General features: G+C 41.0%; 1 protein-coding gene across 4 annotated transcripts in view; it reads right to left on the bottom strand.

Moving 5' to 3' along the window:
• The window catches only part of RAF1 (Raf-1 proto-oncogene, serine/threonine kinase), a 66,601-nt gene that overhangs the window by 26,269 nt on the left and 33,768 nt on the right, over window positions 1–6,564 (bottom strand). For all 4 annotated transcript variants that reach the window (XM_031064767.1, XM_031064768.1, XM_005430413.2 and 1 more), the window contains exon 2: window positions 2,079–2,134. The gene's annotated coding sequence lies outside the window, so the exon portion shown is untranslated. The remainder of the gene's footprint in view (window positions 1–2,078; window positions 2,135–6,564) is intronic.

The following is a 6,564-nucleotide window of genomic DNA, read 5'->3' as shown; positions in this document are numbered from 1 at the left end:
CAGGAGAGAAACAGGAGCACTGAAGACCCTGCATCTAAAAGAGGGATACAGAATCCAAAGCTTTGGCTTTCCCAATCCCAGGTAAAAAGTTAAATGCAGCAGGGGTTTCTAATCAGAGTGTTTTTAAATTGGATTAAAGTACAGCTGCAGAGTTTATATAGATTCACAGACAAGTTTATGGAATTGCTACTGAAACAGTAGGAAAGGAAAGTGCTCATAGATTTTGTACAAGTTTTGCTTACAAAGCACCAGAACTCTGTCACTGAATAAAATTTCCACTTTTCTCTCTAGTATAATGTTCCATAATCTTTTATCTAATCTGCTCTTAACATGATGAAGACTATTAAAGCTGAAGTGATACTTAAGCCGTGCTCCTTTTTTAATTCAGTAAACTCAAACTCATTACCAGAAACAAAAAACACTGAAGACTGCTTTTTATAGCTGATGGTATCAGGATCACGTTATATGACAGTCCTGTCACTCAGACTTCTTGTTTCTGTGCCACAGTGTGGAATTCTGTCAGGAGACTCCTCCAAAGGGAGATTTACAGGGAGATCTCTTTAACACAGGCTTTGCACAGCAGACAGAAGTGGGACTACAAGTGTTTTGTCTTTCTTTACATGGCCAAAACACTGGACAAGCCTTTTTTCTCCCCCAAATCTCTCAATCAAGTGCACATACCTTCCCAGCCATGTGCCCATTTGCATTCTGCACTTGCTCATGCCAATTGTTCCCAGTCTGAAAGCCCCAAACTGTGTTTGCAGTTGCCTGGAACTCATCCACTTTACAGCAAGGATGAAAAAAAGTTACTCAAATGTCAGCAATCCACCAACTGCCCTTCCCACACGAGTTCTCAAGGATTAAACAAAAAAGGGACTGAGAACCTCAGCACAAAGAATGCCTGGCTCTGTCCTCCCTCAGCCACATGTAGGAAATGCAGCAGCACTGAGAACAGCCCAGACTGAGAGCCTGGGGAGAAGGAACAGCCTGAGGATTACTAAAGAATAATAATCTGGGAGCTGTGCTCACATCTCACTGCACAGAGAGCCTGCAAGGTGCTGTTAGCCAGCCCTGCACAGCACAGGCAATGCTGAATTCATTATCTGGACACCCAGCAGGATGCACTGCCCAGGTGCTCCCTGCTCCCACCCAGGGCAGCCTGCAGCCAGTAAATGGATGTGATGAAATGTGGGCTCTGTGCCAGGCCTGCAGTGCCACGTGGAGGTCAATAATGTCATTCCAAGAGCTTGGAAACATCACCCAGACGGGCACAGGGCAGGGCACAGGGACGCTGCACCTTGAGAGATCCTCTGGAGGAGATGAACAAAGGGCTCTCCCTTGGATTTTAGACAAGAGGCACCTGGGAATAGCTGGACTTATCCTTCGTTATTTTCATGGTTTGCATGCACCTGTACTTGCCAAGAAACCTGAATAAAATGGCAAATAAAAAGGGAATGTACTTAAAAATTTAAGACTGTATACAACAAAAAATACTTCAGATTATGTCAAACATCTACTGTCCTGAGAGCCACCAAAAGAAATTATGCTCCATTTTAACATTATCTTATTAAATACACCCATGAAATTACAGTTCTGGTTTGGGTGGGTTTTTATTTACTTAACAAAGTGCCATAGCAGCCTTTTTGTTTCAGAGATAGAGTTTGAAGATAATGTCACAGACAGATTTACATTAGGTCTGGATTATTCCCAAGAGACCTGCACTTGTGTGGAAAGGCAAATGGTGTTTGGAGAAGACAGGCAAATATCAAGGGCTGAAGTTCTAAACTGAGGAAGGGCTTTTCCCCTGCTAAGTAAATATCCAGGGAGACTGACTCAAGCAAGAGCTTAAGTTAAATACACACTTCTAATAAAGCAAATCCTGTAACAACTGGAGCTCCACATCGATTTTGTGGCAGTTTTCAAAATCAAAAAGTGGATTTTAGCAGCAGTGCAAGAATCCAAGCACAGAGGGGCTGAGCTGAGTTTCCCCCCGTGAAGGGAAGGTCCAGGAATCTCCAAAGAAAGAAAGGGGCAGGAGGAGGAGGAAGGAAAAGATAACAAGAGAAAGTTATTTATACCTTTAGTTTTCCTTTCAGCAAATGAAGTCCTATGACAAAAGGATGAAGCACATCATCTGTGGAAAAAAACCAGAAGATATTTACATTTTAATAGACAAACATATACATGCACTACATATCAAATAAACAACAAAAAAATTACAGCAGTGATAAATGATCATCCTTCTACTTTCAGAGTTTTCAGGGCCTTCCAGCCTTTCATTATTTCATGCAGCATTTCAGTGTAAGAGACACAGAGTGCATGACAACCAAATGTTACCCAGCTCAGAAACATTTCATTCTTCTTCCAGAATATCAGAAAAAATCTTAAATAGCTAAAAACTCACTGAAGTAAAAATTAAATAGAAGTTGAATAGTCCCTTCTCACACATCAGTTCCTCACTCAGACAAACACCTTGCTGACTCACAAATGTTGACAAATCTTGGAGACAAAACAAACAAACAGTAACAAGCAGCCAAGCCTCTCAAGGCTCTCTGTGTCTTGAATAAAAGCACCAACTGTAAGAGGGAGAACTCCTAGGGAAGCTGAACAAATCTTGATGGGATCATTCCCCACAAAGCTTTCTCTTCTCCAGACCAAGAAGTCCCAGCTTCCTCATGTCTTTCTAAAAAATGCAATAAAAAACTCAAGAAGAGATCTTATATTGGCAGCTCACTTCTGGTAAGAGGTATCCACTCTTCTGAACAGAGCAAATGGGGAAAAAATAAAATGAATAAATAAAAAGAAGCTGCAATGATTTTACCAAAACAGCAAACTCTCAAAGATTAACAAGAAACCAGATGAATGCTCTGGGACCTCCACCTGAAGCCATGTTCAGTCATTTTAAAAGTAAAATCTACTGACAGTCTGACCAGTGAATTTACCCTGCTTACACCTAGCACACCTGTCTCCAACAAACACTAAGGAATGTGGCACATAAAATACTGTAAATATGCTTTCCATCATGGAAAAAGATAAGCAGGGAGACTGGGCACAAGGAAGGAATTCAGGTTTTCTCACACCAGAGGAAAAGGTGAGATCTTTAGTTATAACCATATACAAGAGATGGCAATAAGCCACTAAAATGGATAATGTTACATGAAAAAAAAGGAGAGAAAACTGATGGGGAAATTTCATTTACAGAATGAAAACCCAAAGCGTTTCTACAGTAAAATCAGTAAGAAGAAAAAGAAATCTCCTGCATAAATCAGGAGACAGCACAGCATAAAACAAGTGTGATGGGCAGAAGAAGCAGGTGCAGTATTTCTATCTGCCATCACAGCAATAGCTATAAGGCAGGAAAAATTACTTATTTTTCATGACAGATAAAGAGACACATGACAAAAAAATCAGTAAGAACATCTGCTAGCAGAACTGGCAAACATGAGGGTTTAAGGAATAAGAGTTGCCAAAAAGCCCAGCTTTACAGCAGATGTGAGATTCAATTAAACCTGACTAGAATTGTTCCATGAGACAATGGCAGAGCACAGGGAGAGGACAATCCCTGTGTCCTGGAGGGAGTTTCCTGCCTGCAGGATTTCCACCTGAGCTGCTCTGAGGAGCAGGAGAAGGAGCAAGGCCGGCACACAAATTCATCACTCATCACACTTCAGTGTCAAAGCACTGCCCTGGAAAGATTCTGCCCCAAACCTACTGCTAAAGGCACAAAGAGCCAGCACAAAGCCTGAGGTTTGGGTTTCAGCATTGTCAATCACTTCTGAACTATGGATTGATGGTTTTTAAAAATACACCTTGTATTTGGGGTAAGGAAATCCCAAATGTCAGACAGTCACACATCTTCACTGGATACCTGTGCCACTCAGCCCCCTGGCTCACTGTCAGGGCACTCCTGCTGTTTGCTCCTGTTTCCACCACAAGATTACAGCACTTTGTCACTGGAAGTGCTGTTAATTTACTCCCAGAAAAAAATATTAATTTCCTATAGTGTGCAGGAATACAGAATAAACTTTAGTCAACATCAGCCTGGCCTTTTAGAAATTGAGACAAAAACCTCATAGTCCACTGATTCCTGGGCTACACTGTTAATCCCCATCTTTAAAACTCACACTGCCTATTCAAAGTCTCCACATGAGAAACTGAGAAAGACCAAATAATCAATATACAAAGGAACCCAAAATTTATAAAAGAAAAACTCTGCCAGACATAAAATATGCAAAAAAACCCTTAAAGAATCTCTTGTAGTCACGGTTTTGTGCTGACAAAAGAAAAAATATTTTTCAGTGCAAGACAGTTTTAGTGTCAATCTGCCCAATTTTATTGAACATTTTCTCCAGCACATACAGCACTTTGTAACAGAAAATTATTCCAGGTACTGTGCTGTAATTCAACATCACAAGGGCAGATCTTACTGGAATAGGTAAAAATAGCAGCAGGGAGCATGCCAAAGGACAGTCTTTCCACTACAGGGGCAGTGCTTACATTGCAACATCAGCTGGCTCTCTTTTTATAACCTCACCATTGCCAGTGAGCCACTTACACAGGCAACTTAAAAGGCTGCAGAAATCCAAGAGTAAGCTGTGCCCTGTTTCTGAGCTGAAATCAATCCCCTGCATCACTGGGAGCCCAAGGCCCTGCTGCAGCACTGCCTGGGGCAGCTTTCTACCTGCTCCAAAGCATCCAGCAGCCAGGGATGATGGCACTCAGAATTCAGTGTATTTCTTGTCAAATGTCAGCACAAAATTAGAGCCCTGCACACTCTGGTGCTCCTTTTGGCTGCAGCACACTGGAAGCTCCTTCATTTACCCAATTCTCTGGCAGCCCCAGACCCACCCCCCTCCAGAACTCCTTTTATCCCATTTCTGCAGCCTGGACCAACCCCTCCCCAGCCCTGAACCCTCCGTGGGTTTTTGCCACATTTCCACACAAAGATAACAACCACCCCAAGCTGAGCACTGCAGCTGTGAGCCCAGGGATCAAACAAAGGCAGAAATGCTGTTTTACCAGCAGAGACTCTGCTCCACAGCCAGCAGCTTGGCTTGCAGGTGACCAAAAGTGCTTAGCTTTCTAATTAGGCACCAGGGAAAGCTGCACCCTCCCAGCTCAGCACCACAAACAGGTTCCTGCCTGCTCCTCCTCCACAGCAGGATTGATTGGACACAGCTTCCCAAAGCCATTGGAGGCACAGGGAGAGGGAGAGGAAAGCCTGGGAAAAGCAGCTCACTGAGCTGGCACAGGTGCTCTCACACTTTTCTGTCTCAATCGAAGAAAAACTGAGCGATCATCAGCAAATTTACCTCTCCTTAAACCTGCAAGCCCTGGAATAATCAGAGATGTTTGTTGCACTGTGTCCTTGTTTTAAAAACTAAGCATCAGCCTCATGCAAATTCAAGAGTAAAGAGAGTTTAGACACCTCTGCCATACTTTGAATGCAGGAATTTTATAATGCAAGTTTCACCAAAAAAAAACCAAACACATCAAATTACAACACAAATACACAAGAACTGAAAAATATTTTAATGGGGTTGTGCAATACATTGGACCTGAAGGAATTCAATTGCTATCAGAAATCATCAAAATAAGGAAAATATTAACCCAACAGCAGCCTTGGAATTAACAATTACCAGGTAAATTCTGAGCTTCAGGAATTGAAACAAAATATCTTCTTGACTGGGTAGGTGGAGTCACATCCCGTGCCATAAATGAGCAACTTTCAGAGAAACTTTAGAACAAAGTTTCTAAAGTAAAGTTTAAACAACCTCAAGTTCCCATGTATCAAAATATACCTTTGCAAGTGAAAGCTGCAGAGGCAATTACAGACACTCTTAGCTCCACATTAAGTGGAATTAAAATCCACTTTACTTTCTCTTTTACAAGAAACTTTTAATAGTGTGCTTTTTATGGTAATGATTTGGAAACAATACAAATAGCATTTTTTGGGTAGCAATAAATTAGGAATTAAAAAAAAAAAAAAGTATGATTAACCAGTATTTTTTCTTCCCAGGAACACTTCCAGTCTAATAGTCCTCCCTACAACTGCTGGGCTTTGCAGGATTCTCTCTCTGTGTTCCTACATCTCTGCAACAATTCCATGCAAACAAAAGGGAGAACACACATCTTCACCTCCCCACCACACTCCAGTTTCACCACAAACTCTTACATAAAATCTCATGTTTATTATACACAAAGAAAATCTCAATAAAGAAAGAAGAATGGTAATTTAGTCATCACTGCCACAGGTAGCAAGTGAGTAAAGAGAGCAGTGCCTTTTGTGAAAAACCACTATAAAATACTGAAAGTATGACCAGACTTTGAGTAAACACTCTTAAATGGCTGAGAACAAGAAAAAGGAATATGCAAAAAAACCAGCAGAAATTACTGGTAGAGCTGACAGGGACATACACTGGAAGCAGACTAAAAGACATTAGAGAAAAGGAAAATTTGCCATATTTAAAATATTAAAGTATTTCAATAAATTGTAATATTTAAAATATTAAAAGAATAATGGTTAAATTATTTCAATAGAATATCTTAAATGTTTTTCCCTAC

The sequence above is a fragment of the Geospiza fortis genome, unplaced genomic scaffold, assembly GCF_000277835.1.
Source record: "Geospiza fortis unplaced genomic scaffold, GeoFor_1.0 scaffold1212, whole genome shotgun sequence".
In the NCBI taxonomy this organism is placed as follows: domain Eukaryota; kingdom Metazoa; phylum Chordata; class Aves; order Passeriformes; family Thraupidae; genus Geospiza; species Geospiza fortis.
This window is presented reverse-complemented; position numbering and strand designations above follow the sequence as displayed.